The sequence below is a fragment of the Crinia signifera genome, chromosome 9 (genome assembly GCF_055691185.1).
Source record: "Crinia signifera chromosome 9, ASM5569118v1, whole genome shotgun sequence".
Classification (NCBI taxonomy): Eukaryota; Metazoa; Chordata; class Amphibia; order Anura; family Myobatrachidae; genus Crinia; species Crinia signifera.
Genome location: NC_139225.1, coordinates 119,453,127 through 119,479,735, shown reverse-complemented (window position 1 = coordinate 119,479,735; position 26,609 = coordinate 119,453,127). Strand labels below are relative to the sequence as shown.

The window sequence follows — 26,609 nt, the reverse complement described above, 5'->3', positions numbered from 1 at the left end:
CCTGCATGTCCATGCCATGCGCCTTGCCTCTTGGCCACCCTGAAGCAATGCTGTATTAACCCATTGGCGGGCCCAACACTTCAATATTTCATCCCACTACAGCTGATGCCGCCCATACTCAGAGATTTGGAAGCCAGATGGACAGTCTTCTACTATTGCCATAGATACGGAGCTCATGCAAAACTACTAATGATCTCCATGTAATACCTGTTTTGTGGCACAGCAAGCTGTAAACCCTAAAGAGATTTCTTTCCCATTTAGTAACAAATAGAAAAGGGACTGAGATCCCCTGAAAGTGTTCTACTGTCTAATGAGGTGGCTCATTCTGTAAGGTAATCTTTCTCATACTACGGGATTAGGACACTGGTCCCATCCCCAGAGCAACACGGCATATGCGGTCTGAAAGTTCCGACACGGCATATTGCCGAGTCGGTGACGTCACATGGGGCGGAGCTGGGCGGCGGCGTGTCATCGGGGGCTTGGGAGTAGGCAGTACTTGGAGCTGACAGTGCTGCATCCTCCATACTGTGAACGGGACACGGGTCGTTCGACCCAGGCACCCGTTCACACTGCACTTGACACGGGTCATAACCGTGTTCAACCCTGGTCATTACCAGGGTTGAACACCCATGTTGCTCGACCCGTGGTGGCCTTTTCAGACCGCACCTTGACCCGTGTTGGGGCCGCAAGAGCACGGCAATAACCTGGGTCTAGAGTGCGGTCTGAAAGCGGTATCGGCCACATCAGAGGACCCTACTTGCACACATGCACAGGCAGCTAGAACTCTGTCCTGCGTAATGAAGATGGGATGCATTCGCTTTGTTGACACTGAAGGTAGACCTACATTAGGTTGACAACTAAAGGATGACATGGCTAAGGTTGTCAGCGTCGGAAGGGCGAGAATGGGAAGGTCGATTATGATATATTTTTTTTTTAATTGTGCCGACAAGCGGCATTTCGTACTCTATGGTGTTGAGGGCGAATGCAGTGAGGCACCATGCCAAAAGAATGGTAAGCGCAGCGATACACTGATACAGTGTCAATATCGACTTGCGTCGAAATTCGGAAAGAAACACGTGACACATGTCGACCGTTTGACTGTCCTTCCCATTGTTGACCTAAGGCTTGCGTCGACCTAGTACAATGCAATTATTTGGTATTTGGATCCAGGAAAATGAGGTCTGAAAAAAGCAAACTATATGTCAGTAAACTTTTAATTTATTGGCTTCTACATAACTTCTGTGGTTTCCATTGCTCTGGTCTGTGCTTTTCAGTCATGTAGTTGGCTTCCAGTACAAACAATTGTCTGCTAAAACTGTTCTGATGTTCTCTGTGTGTAATTGTACATTAGTGAGAAGCACGCAAGGCTTCCAGGGAGACAGAATCTGGAGGAGCTAAGGGCATTTTGAAAGTTCTAGGTTTAAGGTGATCATTTGATGTTCAAAATGCCTTTTAATCTAACAAATCCCAAACGGTAACTTGGTGGTCAGCGGCACACGTGTCACTTATTTTATTTTTACATATAATAAACCGCAACATCCATACCACTGAGACTGAAACAGAGGCTCTTCTATTAAATCAGGATTATTGATATTAATAAATCTATTCAAAGGATATATATTTTTTAAATTTAGGTGCAGCAAATGTTACCGCTCCGTTTGGCCTATTTATAAATAGGGAGCATTTATTTTCTCCAATAAAAATTGTCCACTCTCTGCATGGCCTACATCATTTTAAATATTAAACAATAATCTTTGTCTGGTAACGCAGTACTGTAAGGGGCGTTACATAATCCCAGTGGAATGTGTATAACGGGAGTTGGGCTTCCTGTTTGCTGCTAAAGGAAGGCAGAAATAAGACTGTCTGGCACTTTGTCTATAGAACTATAAGGTGGATGAATTTACACAGCCTCAGATTCCACGGGCGTAATTCGCAACGGAGCAAACCGTAATTAAACCAGACATGGCCGTTCTCAGGTGCTTACTGTCTACCTTTTTTAAGTATGTCTAAAATGTAATGATTCCATAGACTGCAGTTCCACCAGGGATTATTAGATTTCTTTTTTTTTGTAGTTGTAATGACTGGCAAACTGTTCCTGCTATCAACCAGGGCAAGCTAGCTATGCCCTTCTGCTTCAGTTTGTTGTACCTGCTGCTCCAAGGGTCAGTTGGATTGCAGTGCGGGACCGGTGGGCATGCGGGATGCTGGCCATACACAGAGGTTTTTTTAAAGGGGGTGTCATTTACAAGGCATGGTTTTGCCTTGTAAATTGCGGCCCTTTAAAAAACTTTGTTTGTCCAGCATCTCATGCAGCCTCCGGACTCTCACCGCAATACATCTGGCCCAATACATCCAGTATCACTTCAGCCGTGTTTGGTGTCCAATACTGTACATCTGACACCATCCACAAAGCAACTGTTGATAAAAATGGCACCCCCTGCTCCATACAACTTATTTAACTGAGCGTTGCTACAGATGGAACTGCTTCCATCACACCATGCGACACTCTGCACCAGAGTGGAGCACTGGCGTACCCCGTTCTCGGCAATGAGCGCTCGCATGTCCATGTCCTGTCCCCTGCCGCCAGATCGCTATCTGCCAGAAACCTGTGGTCTGGCGGCAATGCTGAGCCTGGCCCGATCTGTAGGTCATGTACACACTGTAAGATCTATCGCTTTATGACATTACATTTATACCACCTAGTCTTGCCTGTCAAGTCTACTTTTCTAGTTGATTTACATTAGCCGGGAGCGCACATCGATATCGAATGTTGCAAAAACCATTTGATGTGAAATCGATTTGAACTATATAGTCAAAATAGAAGGAAAAGTCTCACTGTGTGTACACACTCTTAGGTAAGGTATGTAGTCACTTCTCCATCTCTCCTGTGACTGAATGCTGCTCTGCTCTTAGCATCTGCCATACGGAGACTGGGCTGTGGGCGAAGGTGTCATGCTAAGAAGACAATGAAGTGATCCTCCAGTCTGGGTGTCTTTTGTTACTGTACTATTAAAGCGATCATGGCTCATGTGAAAACACAAGACCCGTCCCCAGCCACTTGTCATGTGACTTGTTTTTCAGGTACAAATGGCGTTAATCTGGTTTTCTTCTGTTTATTCAAAAGGTCTTGTACACACAGGCATTACTATTAGTGTTTAATGTCCGCAAAAGTGTTTAATGCTCAAAGCCTATTAAATAGGCTTTTGATGCAGGCAACTCAAATGATGTCACCACCAAGTCTGCAAATCAACAAATCAAGGAGGTCTGAGAATCCTTGTACTTAATGCAGAGGGCGACTGTGGAACTTCTAAGACCTCACCTCCATAGTTTACCTTAAGACATACTTCCCTACTGTGCTGGCGCCTCCTCCTTGTACTCTGTTAGTGGTGGTGGCAGTATGGGGGGCAGTGGTTTTTAAGTTCTTCTCACCGGAGAACACTGGCCCTGACAGTTTGCTGACACATCACTGAGTGATCTTGCAGAGCGCTCTGTGAGATCTAGTATTGCTCAGAACATCTCCCCGTATATAAAGGCCCCTGTAAAAGCAAGGTGACAGATTTTGTCCAGGTTTCTGTAGACTGATTCTGGTTGGTTGCTATGGGCTACATCACCTCTGTACATTTATAGAAGCTTTATTAAGTTTACCCCCTTAAGACCCCCGTACACTAGTACAATTTTGGTCTTTTTTTCCTCCGTTTCAGGCTCAGTGTCAAAACCATGCGCATCGTGTCTGAGCCAGAGATGGCATGGGCTGCCCTATAGATTTCTCGGTACTTGTATACTATCACGGGTCCCATCGCATGCCATATGTAATGGCATGCGATGCGATTTTACCGGGTTTTTAATGCATTTGTGAGAAATCGCATGCCATGCGATGGCATGCATTTTTGTTCACAAATGCCTTTAAATTAGTAGTAAACATGTGAAATGCACCCCAAATGTAATTTTTCACACTGTACCACCCCCACTATCAACGCCAACCCGAAGCGTGGCGAGCGGCGGCGGTACGCGTCCTACGACCTTTTCATACCCCCACTATCCACGTCGGCGTGGAGTTGAGAATAGAAAGTGTGGCGAGCGCAGCGAGCCATCGAGCCCGAAGCGTGGCGAGCGAATGCGGATACGAAGGTATCCGTGTCCCCTCGCGGGCTTCACAGGTATCCGCGTCCCCTCGCGGGGCTCGCCACGCTTCGGGCGGCGGTACGTGTCCTACGACCTTTTCATACCCCCACTATCCACGTCGGCGTGGAGTTGAGAATAGAAAGTGTGGCGAGCCACCGAGCCCGAAGCGTGGTGAGCGAACGCGGATACCTTCACAGGTATCCGCATCCCCTCGCGGGGCTCGCTACGCTCGCCATGCTTCAGGCTCGGTGGCTCGCTGTGCTCGCCACACTTTCTATTCTCAACTCCACGCCGACGTGGATAGTGGGGGTATGAAAAGGTCGTAGGACGCATACTGCTGCCGCTCGCTGCGCTCGCCACGCTTTGGGTTGGCATTGATAGTGGGGGTGGTACAGTGTGAAAAATGACATTTGGGGTGCATTTTACATGATTTAACACCTGTCCATGATTTTTGAGAAAAATGGAATCGCATGCGATGCGATTTTTCCCTGTACGATGCCCATCGTGGGAGCCGTGATAGTATACAAGTACCGATTTCTCTAATAGGGAAGGCTTGGCTTGGATAGAATATAGTACATTGTTTGCTAAAGGACTGTATGTGGAATTTTGTATGCAATCAGGCTGCCCAGGAAGCTTACGGGCAGTTCAAGGGAGATCTTGCGTGATAACTTCCCTTCAGAAAAGTCTTTTAAGTGTATGGGTACCTATAGGGTCTGATGTACTAAGTTTTTAAAAAGTGATAAAATGGAGAAAGGGCGAGTTATACTAAGCCTTGAAAAGTGATAAACCACCAACCAATCAGCTCCTACCTACAACTTTTCAAACCCAGCCCATGACATGGCAGTTAGTGGCTGGTGCTTTATTACTCTCCATTTTATCGCTTTTCAAGCTTAGTACATCTGGCCCTGGTAAACCACCAACCAAACAGCTCCTAACTGCCATGCTACAGGCTTTGTTTAAAAAATTACAGGTAGGAGCTGATTGGTGGGTTTATCACTTTCCATTTTATCACTATTGAAGCTTGATACATCTGGCCTCTCCTGGTACGAGCACAGTGGAGTAAACCCAGCGATTAATGCCACTCTTATTTTGTTAAATACAAAATGTAAGTTAATTTGATCATTGTTTCACAGTGATTCTGCTTTTCTGCAAGACTTGTATATAAAGGAACACTGCAGTTTTTAAAATCACGTGAGGTATTTGTTTTAGGCTTTTGATTAGTTTAATATTGGCCAAATTATTTGGTTTGTGCGAGTGCCTGCAAGCAGTCTCTTCCCGAAATAAGTGCTTCTACCTCTTACTGCCTGAACATGATCAAATTTCAGTTTGGTGTTTTATTTCTAAAGTTACTGCATTTTTGTAATTCCTGTCTGACTAACCACTTTCTAGATGGGCCTACAGCCTTTCCTAGTTACTGTATGCTGTGAACACTGCCAGACAATATCATTGGTGAGGAGCCTGGTAAAATGCTCTTTCAGAACACTGTATAGTTTGTTATAACTTGTCTGTTGCAGCTGTTTGATGTTACAGATACCACACCACAGTTGTACCTTATCAGAGATCGCTGCTCTCCAGCTGTTATATTACACCTTCTATAAATATTAAATAGGGCTGGAGTCATTTCAAAGGTTTCTCATATATTTTTTTTCCATTTGCCCTCTGTTTTTCTTAAGCTTTTCATATAATATACCTTTTTGTCAGTTCTACACAACCATATCAGTGTTTGCATTTCAGCACTGAAGTTTGTTCATGAGCAGATGGTTATTGAATCTAAAGGGGTGTAAAGCACTGCGGAATCTATGTGCACTATATAAGAAACTGCTAATAAATAATAAATAAATAAATAAATGGTGCGCTATAGACTATATAGTCCATATCGGTAGGAAATGTAGTACATATTGCATCGTGTCTACAGCTGGCAATGCCGACGTGCGCCACAGCGGGGTAGGTTTTGCATGCAGAAATAGACTCTTGCACTGCACCCCCAAAAATTTAGAAAATAAATATATAAAGTTAAGTAGGTTAGTTTTGTCATCCGTAAGTTCAGGTATGTGGTGGTCGACAAGGCCCTTCTGTTTGTACACCTTTTTCTGATTGGCATCTACAAGCACTGGTTTTGTCTATGAAATTGATCATAAATAACTTTAATTGGTCCTGGACAACCAATGCAGGGCACCCCTGCAAGTTACCCTCGGGACATCAGGGTGCCGCGGCACAGTTTGAAAATCACTGCTCTAACTGGTCAATCCAATTGCAGGGAAAGTTCTTACAGTGTGCTGTTGCAATGACATCTTGCGCCCTATGGTCGTAATTGGATGACCCCTATAACTGAAATTACAGCACCTAAAAATGTGTTCCTTTTTGATATGCAGACCATATTTCACCCATGAATTTGTTCACATATTCCAAAATAGTTTTAAATTGTATTAAAAAAAAAAAAAAAAAAAAAAACTTTAGTTGGTGCAAAGTTGTGAAAAGCACCTTTTCTCTATCATCCAGCAGGGGACACTGGCGTTCACGCTGGGTAATAGAGGTGGATGGCTGGGAACTGGCACACTGTAACTTTAAACAGCTGGCTCCTCCCCTCTAGTACCCACAATCCCCAGTTAGAAAAATTGTGCACTGGGAGCTGGCCACGCAGGAGTTTGTCTCCGTTCTAGCATCTCCTTTAGTGTTGTTTTCTAGCTTTTGCTCAAAGGTTCTGCTGCTGCAGCTTTGAGATACTCTTATTCTCTCCCTGCAAGGGAGCTTTGGCGCCGCTGGCTAGTCCAGCGCTCTGTCAGGGTCTCGTCAAAGACGCCTGCCAGACTCCTGTGTTCCTGCGGTCCCCCTCCAAAGGGACCGTCAGACACGAACTGCCTGTCTGTCCTGGACGAGGTGGCCGAGTGGTTAAGGCGATGGACTGCTAATCCATTGTGCTCTGCACGCATGGGTTCAGATCCCATCCTCGTCGCCAAAGTACCCCTTCAGCGGGGCGTTCTGTGTGGGCTTAGTCAGTGCGCGCGTGTGGACCTGTAGCGCTGCTACCGCCGAGTGCTGGGGGTTTTAACCCTCTCTGGGCGGGAGGCGGCCGTGGGGAGACACGCTGAATAGCGCTGCCAGAAGCAGCTCAGGCGCGGTACCGCACGCGGCGGGCGCCATTTTTAAAAATCAATGCCGCGGTTGAGGGGGGCTTTGGGGCAGTGGATAATGCTGTAAGGCTGTAATGCTTTATGCTGTGCTGAATACTGCTGTTTACAGCTTTATTCTAAAGCGCTGTTTCTGCTTGTCACCTCTTTCCCTTAGGTGCACACAGCAGTGGGACTGTTAACCCTTGGTTCCCCTTGATATAGCTGTATAGCTTTCAGTAAGGGGGAGGGTGTTTTGCTTACAAGGAGGCAGTGCTTCCCTCTGGTGCCCACAGTCCCTTTGCCCCTACACCTCCTCTGTGTTATCTCTGTGTGTGTGTGGGTTCATTTGTTACAAAATGACTGGCAAGGCTTCCACAAAAGCCTCTCAAAAGGCTTTTTGCTGCATCTCCTGTGGTGCAAAATTCTCTCAGACATCTGCGGAGGGCAAGGCTACTAAATGTGAGGCATGCCGGGCTATAGCTGGCCCTCAGCATGAGTCTTCTAGCGCGCCCCCTGCATGGGCTTCCTCATTGGTGGGCGCTATGTCTCAATTGTCCTCTGAACTGGCGGAGTCCAGGGTGGCTCAGCCAGAGTGGGTCTCTTCTTTAACTAGATCCATGGATTCGTTTGTTTCCTCGATGTCTGCCCCTGCCATTCAGCAAAGGCGTCCAAAACGGCCGTTGTTACAATGCCAGGACTCTGACGAGTCGGGAGATGATCCGGGGTATTTGGCTGACGACCTGGACCCGGATTTGGATGAGGACCAGGGGGTTCCGCAGGCAATGGATCCAGAACCAGCCCCGGCTGGGGTGGAGGCTCTGATAGTTGCTGTGAAGCGGGTCCTTAACTTCCCTGAGGAGCCTGAGCCTGTGTCCCAGGATCTAGAGCTCTTTGAGGTACGTCCTAAACAGCTGGTTGTCTTTCCTTTTCCAAAGCAGGAGCAGCTGAATTCCGCATGGTTGAACCCGGATAAAAGGTTCCAGGTTCCGAAGAAGTTCCTTTCATTATATCCTTTTCAGCCGTCTGCACTTGCGCAGTGGGTGACGCCTCCACCTGTGGATGCTTCATTCTCGCGCCTATCCAAGAAGACTACCCTGCCGGTCCCGGGGGCTACCACCTTAAAGGACCCTGCAGATAGGAAGCTGGAGAATACACTCAAAGCTATCTATGTGGCGTCTGGGACGCAGCTGCGTCCAGCAGTGGTATCAGCCTGGGTAAGTAAGGCTGTTTCTAAATGGGCGGAACAGTTAATCCAGGGCCTGGAAGAGGGGGTTCCCCGCCAGGATTTAAGGGTTCTGGCAGAGCATATCCGAGAATCGGCTGATTTCCTTACGGACGCGTCCAAGGATATCACGACGGTTGCTACCAGGGTATCGGCTAACTCTATCGCCGCCAGGAGAGCCTTGTGGTTGCGGTCTTGGCAAGCGGACATGGAGTCGAAGAAGGCTGTAGAATCCTTGCCGTTTACTGGAGACATGCTGTTCGGCCCTGAGCTGGATAAGTGGATCTCCCAGGCCACGGGAGGTAAGTCGGCTTTTCTGCCATCTGCTCCTCCACCGGCGAGACGGCAGTACACGGGGCCATCGTTCAATTCCTTTCGCCCACAGCAGTCCTTTCGCGGCAGGGGAAGAGGCTCTTCCTCTTCCTTTCGTGGGTCCCGTGGGAAGACAAGAGGACAGCCTGCGGCCAGGGCCCAGCTGCCCAAGCCCCAGGAGAAGCCTGCAGCGTGACTATCCTCCAGCCATGCTGGGGGATTCCCAGGTTGGGGCCCGTCTTCTGGAGTTTCGTCAGCAGTGGCTTGCCACCACGTCGGATACTTGGGTCCGTCTGCTGATTTCAGACGGATACAAGATTCAGTTTGCGGGTTCCCCACCTTCAAGATTTTTCACAACTGCTCTGCCACGCGAGCAGGAGAAGAGAGTACAGCTGCAAGGGGCTATGGAGAAGCTTTTGAAATCCAGAGTGATCATGCCGGTGCCTTTCGAGGAGAGGGAAAGAGGATTTTACTCAAATCTTTTCACGGTGCCCAAGCCAGATGGATCCGCCAGACCCATTTTAAACCTCAAGGCACTCAATTTGTTCGTCCAGTACCATCCGTTCAAAATGGAGTCGGTACATTCTGTCATAGCCTCTCTGGAGCCCCAGGTGTTCTTACTTTCTTTAGACATAAAGGATGCGTACCTCCACGTCCCTATATGGATTCACCATCAATCTTTTCTCAGGTTCGCTGTTGGACAGGAGCATTTCCAATTCCGCGCCCTTCCGTTCGGGCTGTCCTCAGCCCCTCGCGTTTTTACGAAACTGTTGTCAGTCCTGCTAGCCTGTCTGAGGCTTCAGGGCATCAATATCGTGCCGTACTTGGACGACCTCCTGATAAAAGCTTCATCCCCTTCGATTCTGCAGGAGCATGCTCACAGAACGATTCTGTTCCTGACGCAGCACGGGTGATAATGAATTATCCAAAGTCCTCGTTGGTACCGTCCCAGCGCCTGCAATTCCTGGGCCTGTTGCTGGATACCAGCGCACAGAGAATATTCCTGCCAGAGGACAAGATCAACTCCATCAGGTTGTTGGTGCGTCAGATTCTACTCCACAAGAGAGTTCAGATCCTGCTTTGCATTCGACTGATAGGAAAGATGGTGGCAGCTTTCCCGGCGCTTCAGTTCGGGAGGCTCCACTCTCGAACCCTTCAGTTGGACTTGCTTCGTCAATGGTCAGGCTCTCACCTGTTCATCCACCGGAGGGTACAGCTATCCAGTCGAGCAAGGTCGTCACTGCTGTGGTGGCTACACAGACAGAATTTGACTCAGGGCCGACGGTTCGCCATATGGGATTGGATAGTTCTGACAACAGACGCCAGTCTCACAGGTTGGGGCGCGGTCATTCTAGATCGTCGCCTACAGGGTCTCTGGAGTCAGTGGGAAGCAAGTCTGCCCATAAACGTCCTGGAGCTCAGGGCAATTCTCAATGCTCTACTGGCTGTTCCAGACATGGTTCGGGGGAAGACTGTCAAGGTCCAGTCAGACAACACGACGGCTGTCGCGTACCTCAACAGACAAGGAGGCACCAAGAGCAGGGGCACCATGAAGGAGGCCGCAAGGATCCTACACTGGGCGGAGAGACACGAAGTGATTCTGTCGGCAGTATACCTGCCAGGAGTCGACAATTGGGAGGCCGACTTTCTGAGCAGGCAGAAGTTCCATCCGGGGGAATGGTCTCTGCATCCCGATGTGTTTCAGGAGCTAGTCAGGAGATGGGGTCTGCCTCAGGTAGACCTCATGGCCTCCAGGCAGAACCATCAGCTTCCCCGTTACGTCTCACGAACAAGGGACGCCGGAGCTTGGGCAGTGGACGCTCTGGAGGTTCGGTGGCCCTTTCACTTCGTCTACCTATTTCCTCCGATTCCTCTTCTAGGAAGGATTCTCAAAAAGATAAGAAGGGAAGGGGTCCGAGCCGTGTTGATTGCTCCATTCTGGCCCAGACGCACTTGGTTCGCCGAGATTCAGTCCCTGCTCATAGACCAGCCTTGGACACTCCCGGACAGGCCGGATCTCCTCCAGCAGGGACCATTTCTGCACCCGGCACTGAAGCCACTCCGTTTAACGGCGTGGCTATTGAAGAAGACATCTTAAGGAAGAAGGGGATACCGGCCTCAGTAATCCCCACGATGTTGGCGGCCCGTAAGCCGGTTTCCGCAAGACATTATCACCGGATATGGCGAGCATATTCCACTTGTTGTTCCGCTCGGGGTTACCCGTTCAGGAGTTTTCATCTGCCTAGGCTACTTCGATTTCTGCAGTCGGGGTTGGATTCAGGGCTTCGTCTAGCTTCCCTGAAGGTGCAGGTTTCTTCACTGTCCATCCTGTTTCAGAAGAAGTTGGCTTCGGTGCCAGAAATCAAGACGTTTTTGCAAGGGGTGGCCAGAGTCCAGCCCCCCTTCGTTCCTCCTACACCGCCGTGGGATCTGCCTTTGGTTTTGCGTTTCCTGCAGTCCGACACTTTTGAGCCCTTGGAGCAGGTAGATTTAAAATTCCTGACATGGAAGACAGTTACGCTGTTGGCTCTGGCTTCGGCAAGGAGAGTCTCGGAGTTGGGTGCTCTGTCTTGCCGGGCGCCTTTTCTTGTTTTTCATTCGGACAGGGCGGAGCTTCGTACGAGGGCCTCCTTCCTGCCTAAAGTCGTTACTTCTTTCCACGTGAATCAACCGATTGTCATCCCTGCCTTTACGGACTCTGACCCGCAATCGGTCTCCCTGGATGTGGTCCGAGCATTGCGAGTTTATGTATCCAGAACTGCGTCCTTGAGGAAGTCAGACGGCCTGTTTGTCCTGTACGACGCCCTTAAACGGGGTTGGCCGGCCTCTAAGCAGACCATAGCTCGCTGGATCAAGCTCACTATTAGGCAGGCCTATTTGGCTGAGGGTAGGGTTCCGCCTTCCTCTATCACAGCTCACTCCACCCGGTCGGTGGGCACGTCGTGGGCGGCGCGACGAGGCGCGTCTTCAGCTCAGCTATGTAGAGCGGCTACTTGGTCGTCCTCACACCTTCATTAGGTTCTATAGATTCGACACGTTCGCCTCTTCAGCGGCGGATTTTGGTCGTTTGGTTTTGCAGGCTCCTCCGAGTTCTCCCGCCCAAGGGGGAATCTTTGGAACCTCCCCAGCGTGAACGCCAGTGTCCCCTGCTGGATGATAGAGAAAAGAGGAATTTGGTACCTACCGGTAATTCCGTTTCTCTGAATCCGCAGGGGACACTGGCCTCCCTCCCTACTCTGGTCGCCTGCCGGTCATTGTTGTCATGTGTGTACAGTTGTTGTTGTCTGTATATATGCATATATGTTGTAAATATGTGGTTATTTGTCAGTAGTAGTCTGGTGTCCTTCCTCTCGTTCCAATTTTCATAACTGGGGATTGTGGGTACTAGAGGGGAGGAGCCAGCTGTTTAAAGTTACAGTGTGCCAGTTCCCAGCCATCCACCTCTATTACCCAGCGTGAACGCCAGTGTCCCCTGCGGATTCAGAGAAACGGAATTACCGGTAGGTACCAAATTCCTCTTTTTTTTGAGTCCTATTCAAAAACTATTGAGTACCGGTTTCTTGCTTTGGCAATAAGAAATCTGCAGAGACTTTGATAGAAGAGCGTCTTTGCGATGTGTAAAACGGTCACGTTACTTCCTGTTTCAGTGCCGGTCGCGCAACTGTGTATGTGATGCCTTTAATACAAACGTGAAATGCAGCAACACCCAGGGAGGATCCTATGGATCCCTCTTCTGGTACAGTATGCAATATTTATAGCTAGTGACAAAAGAAGATGGATGTAGCTACCGGGAAAAACTTATTATCTGCTGTGGTAAACCCTAGGTACATACTGGCATGGAGAGATGTGTTAGTTAAATAAACAAAGTAAACTTACCAAAAAATGCCCACAACTAGAATTTCTTGAAAATATTTGCTCCTGGTTTATATTTTTATATTCTTTCCTTCCATAACCTGAATAGAATATTGTATAGTGGACCTACTGTAGTATGATCTTTTGTTTCCATTGAGTTGGTCTGTCCCCCATACTTACAGAACAGAATTATGCTAGAGGATACATTGAGAATTCTAAGAATAGTTTGTTCCATGTGGCTGCATTCGATGTAAGACGCCCTTTAGAGATGTCTCATTATATATTTATCAGAGTGCTTGGAATTTGTGTTGGTCAGTGCCATTGTAAATATACTTACATTCTATTTCTTAAACTTTCTGGCTGAATTTTAAATGTTAACAGATGAATGTGGAATCTAAGACATTAGCCGAATTAAAGATGCTATAGATACAGCTGACATTCACTTGAAAGGTGGTGGTCTAAATTATCTGTCCCATCTTCACCATGGTTGCCTACCCTCCTGCATCATTCTGCAGGAGACTCCCTGAAATAGCAGCAATCTCCCTCATTAGTCTAGCAATCTCCCTCATTTCACCTAGCCCACATTAAACTGTTACATTTTATGGGGTAAAAGGAATGAGAGATACATTTACATTGAATCATCAGCACCATTTCCCAGCACTTTACCAAGTATAGTAGCTCTTACTAACTGCTTTGGGGATCATCTATATTTGGATAGAAGTAATTTTAGAGGATTCCTCTCAGATGTAGCAGTACACACCCACGCTTCTAGGTGTCACGTTCACAATTTCTCCATATATGGAACTAGACACGCCCTTTGGGTGGAGCATGACACGCCCACTCAATGAAACTAGTTTTCAAAAGTAAGCAAGTATGATTTCACATTCATTCTTAATAATGGCCTGAATACATAGTCGAGTGGGCTTGGATGTGCGCATCAGATCATTGCCCTTAGATTGCAGGTAGGATCAGTTGGATTGGACAGCCTCTGGCAGCACTTGTTGGGATCGCATGCGATCATGCCACCCACGAAGTTCCCGCAAAGTTCAAGGGGTGTCAGCTGTGGCTTTTCTCCCATAGGAGAAGTCAAGTAATGTATGGGGGCCTGTAAAAGATTTCATAGTGACCATTAGTTACAAATATTCTTTAACCCTGAACACCACTCTACACAATTGGTAGATCATCCAAACTATTGTTCTTGAATTTAGAATGTAAGCTCTCACAAGCAAGACCCTCTCTCCTCAGGTGCTTTTCTTATCTCTGCCACTTTTATGATAGTTGCAGCGGTGAACACTTATAGAATTTTCTATTTACCATATACTTGTCCTAATGTGAAGGCATTGGGCGGGATTCTACAAACTAAAAATGCTGTAAAAACAGTTTTCAGGGTTTTTACCGCATTTTCATATGCAGCAAAGCCCCACCACTGGCGCTTCGCTGCGGGGGGGTTACGCCAGTTCTAGATGGCGTAACCCCATGGAAGCCTATGGGCTTCCCTTCATGTGCCCCCCGCCGATCCGCAGCCTCCTGCTGTGCTGCCCGGACCAGTGACCTCCTCCTCCCTACACAGCTTCTGGTTGCAGGGAGGAGGAAACGGAGCACACACAAAGCGGGTAAGGGTTCAGGGAGGGAGGGGGGACCCGCTGCACATCGCCGGCCATCGCTTTTGCACTAATAGCATATGTTACTGCATATGCCATTATTAACACTGCGGGTGACGGCGATGTGCTGCCAGAGTTATTAGAGAATCCCACCCATTGACTAGGTAAGGGTTCTTGACTTGACAAAAAAGTTGAAATAAACCTTTTGAATGACTAGATTTTTTTTTTTTTGCTTACTCAGTTAAAATTAGTGTCCGTGTTCCCAGTTGATAAAATTCCAACTTCAGAGCACACGGTGAAAACCTTGTGTGGACCTTTTCGATCTTTCTTTCCATTTTTGACCTAATGCTTGTGCCAACCTTACTTATGTCAACCTATTTCAGGTGTCGGTGTAAGCCTTGTCGACCTTCAATGATCGACACAATGACCCATACATCGGGAGCTTCCGTCTTCCTTCTGATGCAGAGTCCTCATGCATCGCTGAAGTCAGCGTTGCTAAATGATCCGATTGCGATATATTAGATATCCTGACGAAATTGCAAATAAAAAAGGCACTGAAACGTTGATAACTTTAACACTGTTTATTGTCATCTTATTGCGTTGAAGGAACAGAGTGCCGCACCCATCCATTGAGTTGTGATATGAGAGCTACAGGAAACCGTTATTGTTTTTAACTTTCTTTTTTTCCTTACAAGATTTCCATAGGAAATCTAATGTAACTTTTTTTAAAATCTAATCTTACTGTAAATAGATTGACCTTGAGTATATCTCGTGAAACCACGTTGGGAGGAAACGCATAATTCGTCAGAACTTGGCTGCTCATGGTGAACAAACCTATGTCATCCTAAGATATGACTCGCTTGTATGCCTTATCCATTCTCTCGATATAGATGACCTTTTTGCAGAATGGAGTAATTAATGGGAGAACCACTTCCCCCTATGTCAGGGGCGGCCAAACCTGTCCTCAAGAGCTACCAACAGTTCATGTGTCTCAGGCCACCTATGGATCTATAGTAGGAATGAATGCAGCAGGTTTGAAAATGTGACAGTTAGTAATGACTACAGCTGTGCACCAGCTAGGTGATTTGGAAAATGTGGACCGTTGGTAGATCTTGAGGACCGGTTTGGCCACTCCTGCCCTATGTGGACAGCAAGATAGAAAAAAATATATATTTATACTTTGTCTATTTGCCCATTGCCTTTTAAAATATATGTATTTTCGACTGCTCTCTGCAATTTTAGAAGCCTTGTACCCTATAGAGATTGGAATGGACTCAGTCCACACTGTGTTGCTACAGTGAAGCTGTGGACTATAGGGGGGATGATATGGGCAAGTTTGCGAAGTATGTTTTTTTATTACGAAAAGGGTGTGCCCTCTTATGCTGGGAGGGGGGGGGGGGATTTAATTGCCAGTGACTTGGAGTTGAAACATTGGTAACTGCAGCCTTGTTGGCATCCCTTCTGCTCAGATGTGTGCGCCATTCAACTTAAATTGAATTGGCCTCCTCAAAGCAAATTCTACTTTATCACCGAATTTATTATGTGCTAATCTCGTTATCTAGATATTGGTGTTTTGGTATTTTGACAGTTAAGTTCCAATCCTTTGGCGCATAAAATGTGTGTGCGCTTCTTTAACATTTTGATCATTCCAAACAAAGCTGTGCTGTGACCACTTAACACATGGTAAGCACAGGTGGACTGTGACTATATAGCAAAGGTTTTGTCTAAAATCTTGATGCGAAAAAATGGTAGTCAAAGGTATAATGTTTTCATACATGATCACACATTATTGAATGTATATTTTAATAACCATGAGTAATATATAGCACCAATCCTATTAAGCAGAGCTGCACAGAGACAAAGGAGCATATGTAATAAGTTCCCAGGTTGACCGTGGGGGATGCTGGCCGAGGTGTGTGGGTTTTTTTTTTTAAACCAGCTATTTTCAAGGCATGCTTTTGCCTTGTAAATGATTGTCGCTTTAAAGAAAATCGAAGTTCTTCCAGCTTCTCGCACCTCTGGCAAACTTTATAACATGCATAATGCTCTGTTTCTTGCACCCCCCTCCTTATACGTTGTAAAATGGGCATTATACCTGTTAATTTTTATACATAATTCCAAAAACAGTATGCATTTGTTTTGTTAAACTCTCCAGCTATTGAAGCTTGTAGAACAGGGCTGGGCAACACCGGCCCTCCAGATATTAATGAACTACACATCCCAGGATGCTTTGCATTAGTTTTGCTATGTGGCCATGCTGAAACTGATGCTGGGATGTGTAGTTCATCAACATCTGCAGGGCCGGTGTTGCCCAGCCCTGTTGTAGAGCAACAGGTAAGCATGTTTTGGATGTGAACAGCTGCGCCCTGCTGCCTTCCTGTCTTTGCAAATACTACTGGGTTTATTAAAAAATAAGGTTAGGTAAAAAGTTATTTTATTTTAGGAAGTTGCTACTTATGTGTATAGAATAACAAGTACTAGTACCCCGCGCAGAGACTGGCCCCAGGCATTCTACAGCTGTGCAGCTGCATGTGCCCTCATGGAGGTCATGTTGTGCAGCCCCATGAGAGCCTGCCCCTTTAACAGCCACACTTGTCTGCACCGTGTGTGTCTGATGTGAGCCTGCAAAGTAGAGGCCTGCTGTTGCCACCTAACTGAGTGATTCACTCTCATTTTCTGAGAGTCTGAGGGACTAATTTAGAGGACCATGTTTGGAGTCTGACTCCAACCGTGGGCTCTATGGTCGAAAACCCAGGAGACTCCAAAGCAATGCATATTGCCACCATGCTTCTGGGAGAATGTTTCTTTTTACAGATGTGTCACAGAAAAGAACACCATAACTACTGTGCGACATGGAGAACGTTAATGGGGGCTGCTTTGCTGGGACTGGCTTAAATCTGTGCAGGGCACAACAAAATTTCACGGCTACCAACATTTTTTGGAGTGACACCTACTTGCCAGTATCGGGAAGCTGTGTCGTTCACATGTCTTAGGTCCTCCAACAGGATATTGACCCAAAATACACTGCTAAAAACACCCAAGAATGTATACGCACAAAACATTGCTCTAAAGAGTCCATCTATGAGACCCGATCTGAATTCGATCTAACCTCTATGGCAGTGGGTTCCGAAACTGTGCGCCTAGGCTCCCTGGGGTGCCTCGGGTTGGTCGTCCAGAACCAATTCAAATTATTTATGATCAATTTATTTCTGGACAAAACCAGTGCTGGTGGCTGCCAATCATAAAATGTGTACTAACAGAACCAAATCCTGCCCTTTACCACATAACCGAACCTAAGAAGCACATACAAACACAATCTACTTAATTTGATATATATTTTTTGGGGCCTAGGGGTGCCTTGAAAAAATTCTTATACTCTAGGGTGCCGTGATTCGAAAAAGATTGGGAACCCCTGGCCTATGGAAAGAGCAGAAACATTCAGTCTGGAGAAGGCGCACAATGATGGGCAGGAGCATGCATCTTTGGGTATGGATCATTGGGTCAACACATGAAATAGGTGGATAGGGTTGGAAGGTCGATGCAAGCATAAGGTAGACAGTCAAAAGATCAACATGAGTTGTTTTTTTTTGGTCAATATACAGTAGATAGTCAACATGGACATCGTCGGTGTACCGCATGGATCGCTGTGCTTCAGGCACGGTGCCTCGTTATGCTCGATACACACCACTCTATTCTTCCTCCACACCCTAGTGGATGGTAGGGCATGAAATACCGCCTGTTGGCACATAGCTAAAAAAAAAAAGGTGAAAAACTCATGCGTGCTTCGCCATTGTCGACATAATTGACCGTATACCGCATCATTAACAACATGCAGGGCAATAACCCACCCACATACGTTATAATGGGGGAATATTGTGCACCTCTACTAAACTCCTCCACCCTCAGGCGTTAGGTGCCTCAGTAAGTACAGTAGCTGCATTATTTCAATATTCAAAACAGTATTGGAGGAAATTATTACAATGATATTGATGTGACTTTTGCATTCATTAATGTTCTTGGCTGACTCACTATTTACACAACTGCTACTATCTGTGTCTGCAACAGGCAGATTTGCACACCTGCTATGTTAGTGGACTTCTCCTTCGCATTCATGTATGCTGTCACAGAGCAATGATTCATGGCACCATAGTTTGATGGATAATGATAAAATGGAGGGTGCTGACGGTTTAAGGATTAGCTTACATTACGGTGACGCACACCTTTTTTGGGAGTTTTAACCAAACCCGTCCTTGTCCACATAATGTGGGTGTGGAAGTATACAGTTAAAGCTTCTCTTCTATTATTTTATAGTACTGGATTGGTATTTTTCCACCTTAATGAGTACTAGTGAAAGGTAAAACATTCCTATCCAAACATCTGGAAAAGGGAGTTTGCCCTGTTTATGTTCTTTCCTGGATTACCGATGTTATATATTTTTTTTTTTGTGATAGGTAAACTGTAACACATCATGAATCAACTGGTTTCTAATCAGTCTAGTCTTTTTGCATTTTTCACCTTGGGTTGTACCACTTAATACAAAAGCGGTTGTGCACTAACCAGGGTTATTGGTTTTGAGCATAGATGTAAGCGGACCACATACACACATCACTTTCCCTTGAATCTATGGGCAGTATTCAATGTAAAATATCGCCGTGTGCAGTGAATCCTGTTTAGGATTCGCTGCACACTCGCTGTGTTCCGGAGGGCTGGCTGCCACTCGCTCTCCCATTATTCAATGTCAGAGGGGCTTGTTGCCCCTTGCGGCGAATCTTAACCCCTGCAGCGGACGAGCGTCCGCTGCAGGGAGCCATGGGACGGTGGCAGGCAGGGAGATGGAAGTCTCCCTGCCTGCCCCAGAACTTATTTGGGGGGGAGGTGGGCTCCCCGGGAGCCAGGCAGCACAGGCTTCCCCCCGGGAGAGCCAACAGGGGACCGGGTATTCACTGTACCCGATCGTGCATATGTAATGATCGGGTGCAGTTAATATATGAATATCTAATGGTGGCTCTCAGCTCCCGGCCCCCTGCTGGCTGCTCTGCACATGAATAAAAATAGCATGCCCTTTCACAGAATACAATTCCTGATTTTGTGACACCAAAATTAAAACAAAAAAACTTTTATTTTAAAAGTTCACTTTCCACTTCTCCATGAAAAGATGGAGAATTGCTACACGGAGAGACACAGCGAAAATCACTTCGAAAGACAGCGAGAAGTGCATGTTGAATAGGGTTGTTCACTTTTTGAGACCAAAATTCTCCGTCCAACGCGAGAAAAGCACAAACTCGCCTTAAAACACGGCAAATTTTTCTCATTGAATACTGCCATATGAGTTCTAGGCACGTACTGACTTTTAGTACTCTATATACATTGTTTACGGGAAGAGAAGAATTTTAAATTGCCCTTGATTATGTTTCTCTTGGGTTTACTGCTTCTTTACTATCTAAAATATTTCACGGGTGAGGATATAATTGGTAATGCAACTATTCTGGGCACAAATACAGTCTAACAAAGGCTATTTCCATAAAGTCTAATCTCCGCTGTGTCGTAAGACAGCCACTCCCTAAATGAGAGGTCTTGGAATAGAAAACTTAAAGCTCTGCATCAAGGGATTTATCTCTTTATATTTAGAAACCACAAACGTACCGGATCCGCGTGTGATGAACTGGACTGTAGTGGTATTTTATTTTCCGGTGGATAGGAGCCGTTTTGTTAATCCAGCTCAATGAGGACTGTGTTGACCAACCTGTGATTTTAAGTCAACAGTCTTAGTTCTATTTCTTCAACGTAGAACCTGGAGCCATGTCTTGTATTGTGGTGCCCTGCACCACTAAGGGTATAACAGCGGGTATTGTATAGAATCGCTGTGGTAGCCATTTTGGATTCACTCTTTGCAAATTGTGCCTTGGGTTACATTGAGCGAAAGGTCAGTTCCATAGTGTGTGGGGTTTATTTACGAAGGGCGCTAGGGCGTGTGAATTTCATAGTACACTCCCAAAATAACACACAGCAGCGTAACCACATATGAGGGTATTTGATATATTGGCTTTATTTATCAGTATATTTGGTGTAATCGTTAATCTTCCTCTTCTTCTTTCTCCTTAGTATTTTAATAGGTTTGTTCTCGCCTTAAGCCGTGTACACACGGGGTGATTTGTTCTAAGTGATCTTGCCTGCATTGTCAAAATCGCTTAGAATGTTTCCCTGAATGACCCTGTGTGTACGCAGTGGGTGAGAGCGATGTCGATATCACCCGGCCAAATAGACACTGTATATTTTTGCTAGCTGCAGTGTCTGGTATGGCCGCCGGCAGTGACTGGGTGATTTTGACTAAGCAAAATTGTTTAGTCAAAATCGTCCAGCTGCAGCCTGTGTGTACACACCCTTTAGAGTGTAGAGTTTTGGTATGTAACCATCACAAGAATTTTTTTCTTTCAATCCATTAATGTCACTTCAATGTTACTGCTGCATCTTTAATAGGTTTACTTTGATGTTTTATACATCTAATGGAAGCATCTGAGCATTCGCAGCGAGGTGTGTGTACTTGTTTCTATTATTCAAACTGATCCTTAGCACATGACTGATAAGGGGGGTTTGGGTACAATCGCACAAGACCGTGTATCTTACAATTGTGTTGGATAGATACAAGAGTGACCCCCTGTCCGTAGTTTTAACAGCCTTGTATGTACATATGTATCACTGGATAACCCACAATAGATTTTTCATAATAAATTATTTTTTATTTTATTTTTTTTAACCCAGCACAGATACACCACATGTATCATCACTAAAGGTCACATAAGGTCATTCTTCACGCAAATAATACACTGACGGACACAAAGTTCATCAATTCTTTCTTCACATCACTTTACTTAAGGATTTACAATCACTAAATTATATCCCCTAACAATTTTCATCAGTTTAACTTAATGTGATATCTAGAACAATATTAAAATAAGTTTTTAATACTTGGATGTACAGTACATATTGAGATTTATTTCTTGAGGTCTTTATCTCCTAATATGAAACCTCACAATTCCCACATTATTTAATGTACTAATAAACAAGGATTTCTTATGGTTCTTATATCATCTTCTTAGTCTGGGCGCTATACACTAGTAATACAATAAGAATTTATCATCACTTTATTTAGATTGCTCAGCAGGGAAACGGTCATCTGTCAGACCAGACTTAGGTCGACAGTCATTAGGTAGACATGGGCCAAGGTCGACATGGGCCAAGGTCGACATGGTTTTAGGTCGACAGTCATTAGGTCGACATGAGTTTTTCACTGTTTTTTGACATGTGCCGACAGGCGGTATTTCATGCCCTACCATCCACTAGGGCGTGGTGGGAGAATAAAATAGTGTGCCGAGCGCAGCGAACAATGTGTCGACATTCGGGTCAAAAACCAGTGAAAAACTCATGTCGACCTAATGACTGTCGACCTTGGCCCATGTTGACCTTGGGAACGGTCGACCTAATGACTGTAGACCTAAGTCTGTTCTGACAGATGTACCGCTTCCACTCGGCAACATAATCCCACAGTAGACAAGGCAAGTATGGCTATATAGTCCAAATAAGAATTGGTCCGGAAAATAAATAAATACACAAAATAAAATTAATAGGAAATACATATCTCCTTTAGCAATTAAGTCAGTGCTACATCAGGCTCCCAAAACCATATTACTAGCAGTCAATAAAATGAACAGGTTATTAGCCAATGATCATTAGTATATCAATATCTGACTAATTGGCAATAAGACACTACTTGAATACTAAGTAACACTAAGCTACAGATAACATACAATCACCTTATGCGAATCTCCACAGGAGAATGATAGGAGTAAGAGACCAATCAGGCAGCAGCAGGGCGGGACTTACCGCCCACGGAATCAGACTGGCTGATGCCCGCAACATGAGCACCTTTATAAACCTTCTGGAAACTGCAGGGCAGCTTGCCCTGAAGAAGCGGATAAGCGAAACGCGCGATCGGCACCCTAGCCGCGCGAGCGTCTGCTTACCGCGTGCTGCCGCATATGTTATGTGATAATACTACATATTGACAATCCGGCCAGACTCAGCCCTTTTTAGGGCTAACCATTTGTACTCTATTCAGCTACAGAAAAGCATGTCAGTTTGCCATATGAATAGTACATTCGGGTAACCCTTTTGCCTGCTGCTCACTGAATGTATATACCTCATTGTTAATACAACAGTGGCACGAGTGTTAAATAACATCCTATCTCTGGGCTTTAGATACAGTAGGGACGCTGACAAGTAGATATATCTGTTCCAATATGTCAAGACAATTTGTCAGCTATCAATAAATTACAAATCAGCGCTCCCTGAGCTCAGCCCTAATCGCAGGAAATATATACATTAACACCCTGAGAAATATACTAATACTGCATATAACCATCATTACTGCTGATATATTTGTATCACCCACTCACTTGCTGCGGGATACTATTAGCTCTTGCAGCAAGTATAATCAGTATTGAACTTTGACCTGTGTATAAAAAAGAGGGCTCACCGAGATAAAGTTGAGCCCGTGTGATACTGTGATTGATAGAATATGCAATAAGGTCTCAGTTCCCTCTTATGCAAATTCAGCTAAGAGGAATATAAGGACTGGAGATTCTCAGAGGTCCTTGCAAAACTTGCACTTTCACACTCTTTAGATGAAAGATACAAAGTAACATCCTGTACTAATGGTAACACATTTCTTCCCTGTTACAAATTGACACAAATACCTAGCAGTGGGGCGGCCATCAGCAGTAGACGCAGATTACCTGGGCTCCGGAGAATCCAGCTCCCATCACCAGTTTCAGAGGTGCTTCGGAGGTGATCCTCACTCCCCAGAGCCCCACTGAGGTGCCGGACAAGCCTGCAGTGGTTTGCGGGAGGCTGCGGAGTCGGGGTGACTGTTTACAGCCACCCGCGGATTGCGGCCTACCCGCGGCCTAGAAGCCGGGGCCTAAATTTTCACAAGTACCCGCGCCGCGGGCTCCATAGCGGGCGCGCGCCGCCGGAAGACCCAGGAAGCCTCCTGAACCCCCTCCACCGCACTGGGCTCCCTCCAGGTGGCCCCCGGACTGGAAAACGAGCGGTTAGTGGCCCTGCTCCCCCATTAAATCTATCCCTGTCTCCCTGCATACCTGTCTGAAGCGGCGGCCATCTTGGAGGTGGCAGTGACAGGCTCCACAGTATAACTAAAGAAGCCTGTCCTGAGCTGTCTGGCCCTGCCTGCCGCTACTGCGGGCCCCTGATCTAGGGAAAAGCCCATATCTATTGTGCTGCAAAGGTTGTGCACCCCGGGTGTCCCTGCTGTACCCCCCCCATCCTGACTACAAAGGAAGGTGCTCCCCTGCCATACTCCCCTACAGACCCTGCTGAAGCCAGGAGGACATCCCCCTTTTACTTTACTTTGTGCACTGAACACCTGCTGCCTCCTGATTTACCCCTGCATATACCTCTGTCTCCCAGGCAACCAACAGACACTGCCTGCTTCAGGCTATTCTTACTTGCCTCAGCCTGCAGAACAGCAATCACCTGTACTGGGCTCCTATCCACTGTAGTGCACCAGCGCCCCCTTGTGAGCCTTTGCTGCCACTGCTCCTTTCCCTTCAGAATACAACCTCTCAATGCACTTACTATCCACACTAATGGTCCTCGCCTTTTGACAGGAGCGGTGTAAACTACAAGAAATGGCCGCCTAGGGTCGCGGGGGGGGGCGACCGATGGCAACTGCCCACCCAATCTCTACTATGTGACTACTCATAGATGTTCATGTCGTCTCTATAACCTTTGAACTACGTGCTTCCGCCTTCAAATATTCTTCACATGGTGAAAAACAGAAAATCCAAGCTTAAACCCGAGGGGACTCCGAGGAGAGCGAGTGAGCGCAATTCTGATCTGCGACAATATCTAACGACTCCATCTTCTGACAACACATCAGACAACACTCAATCTGCTCCGCCTAACTCCCCGTCAACGCTCGCGCCTGCCGACAACATGTCTACCACAGGCGACGCAGCACCCCCTTACATCTCTTCTATCAACAGAGAAATAAGCGAGATCCTTACGCACCTTAAATCTCTACCAACGAAACAAGATCTTGTATCACTTGAGACTAGCCTGCTCTCCACAATCAAACAAGAGGTCTCAACAATTCAAACTGATTTATCAGCTCTGGATTCACGTGTTGACTCCCTGGAAGACCATGGTGCAACTTCAGTTCAGGCATTTAATCAACTTAAGGAAGTGATCGATCACCAGGCCTCTGAATTGCAACTCCTGCGTACACGTGTGGAAGATTTGGACAATCGCGGAAGACGTAACAATATTAGAGTGAGGGGCCTGCCAGAGGATATTCCACAATCCAGCCTAATAGACGTCCTTACAAAGATCTTTGGAGAAATACTTGAACTAGACCCTCAAGAAAAGATCCAATTCGATAGAGCTCACCGTGCTCTCAAACCGAGAGGTACACCCACTGACAAACCACGAGATGTGATATGCCGCCTCCACTATTTCATACAGAAAGAAGAAATAATGAAGAGAGCTCGCCAATTAGACGGTATAGACTTTAACGGAGATAAAATCCAACTCTTCCCAGACTTAGCTTGGTCCACACTACAGCAAAGAAGGACCCTAAGACCCCTCACTGACGCTCTACGTAAGCTGAATCTGAAATATAGATGGGGCTTCCCGTTCAACATTCAAGTATCCCACAATGGCAAGTTGGTCATCTTAAACAAACCCACAGATCTCCCGCAATTTTTCACAACCCTCGGCATGCAACCCATACCCCTTCCAGATTGGGAATCCTACCATATGGCCCCGGAAACTCCTTCTTTGAATTTCCAAAAAGGACTCTGGGATAAAGTTGCCCCAAGAAGGAGACCTAGACATTCAACAAGTACCACTCCCTCTGAAGTAACTTGAGAAGTCCAGGACCGCCATGCTTGGTGAGATCGCTACGATATCTGCCTTTAAAGAAAACTTTTATGTGTTTAATTACTGCTGCTTATAATGGGCACCTATCTTTCACAATGTTCTCCCTTTGGGTTCTCCTTTCTTCCCCAAGCAGACCCGTTGACATCTGTTGACTGTTTAGTTTTAAGTCATTAAGTTTTCTTTGCTGTTAACACTGTCTGCAACTGGTTAATAATCCTTACCCTACCCCACCTGATCTGCCTACTCGCTCCCTGAGATTCTGTCAAATACCTCTCTACTGGATTTGATCTTGACTATCGACTTAGACAATCATAGTCCTTGATATTTAGTCTTAACCGGAAAATGTTTTCCCTCCACACAATCGAGACGACACCTGCATAATCGCTTTGTGCGACCTTCTGTGGTCGGGGTGGTTGCTGCGGTGTGTCCCCCTGTCTACCCCCTACTTGCTGCACCCTTTGAGTTATTGGACGAGGCTTGGGCAGGATCCCATGCCTGGTCCAATCGCAGCTAATCCTTCTATGGTACTTTATATTAGTTTATCTCTATATCTTTGTATGACTCTTAGTCTCTTTCCCCCCCTCCCTTTGATGCGCTGTCATGTCAATCTTTACAAGCTTTCCCTAACCTCTGTCTGGGATTTGGTGGAGCCGATGCCAATAACCATTCCAACGGAGTGGCTTATGTATACACTCTCTATACCCCGATTTAGACATGCCCAGCCCGAGTGACTTGAAAATCGCCACCTTTAACGTTAAACGGTTAAATATACCTGAAAAAAGGTCTAAACTGCTTAAATGCCTACATGACGATAAAGTAGACATAGCGTTTATCCAGGAAACCCACTTCCGCACTGGTCAGGTCCCATCACTGAAATGCCATTACTACCCACATGTCTTCATGGCGAATAATTCCGCAGGCAAGACTCTAGGTGTTGCAATATTAGTAGCCAGACATATTCCACTCACCAACCTATCTACACATAAACTAGTCGAAGGTAGAGGTCTCCTTTTGAAATGCACTATCTATAATCAGCGTTTTTCCCTACTCAATACATATACTCCAAACACAAAGCAGCCCTCTTTCCTTTCGACTGTACTCGAAAAAGCTGAACCCTTGTTAGAAGGGATAGTAGTTATGGGAGGTGACTTAAACTGGACGTTGGATCCAACCCGTGACACCACAAATAAATCCTCCCGAAAACCCGAAAAAGAATGTAGGAGGATGCGTCGCCTCCTTCTGGACTACCAGTTGACCGATACCTGGAGACTATCCCACCCCTCAGACCTAGACTACTCATTCTTCTCCTATGCCCATCAGGCCTACTCCAGAATAGATTACCTATTCCTTAGCCACAGACACCTTCATCTAATAATGGACACCTCCATTGGCCCAATCACATGGTCTGACCATGCTCCTGTCTTCCTCCGC

General features: G+C 46.2%; 1 protein-coding gene and 1 non-coding gene across 3 annotated transcripts in view; both read left to right on the top strand.

Moving 5' to 3' along the window:
* LOC146035897 (plastin-3) overlaps positions 1 to 26,609 on the top strand; it is a 109,434-nt gene that overhangs the window by 5,437 nt on the left and 77,388 nt on the right. The gene's annotated exons all lie outside the window — the stretch shown is intronic.
* Positions 6,994 to 7,075, top strand: TRNAS-GCU (transfer RNA serine (anticodon GCU)). The gene has a single exon. It is a non-coding gene; the product is annotated as a tRNA-Ser (tRNA).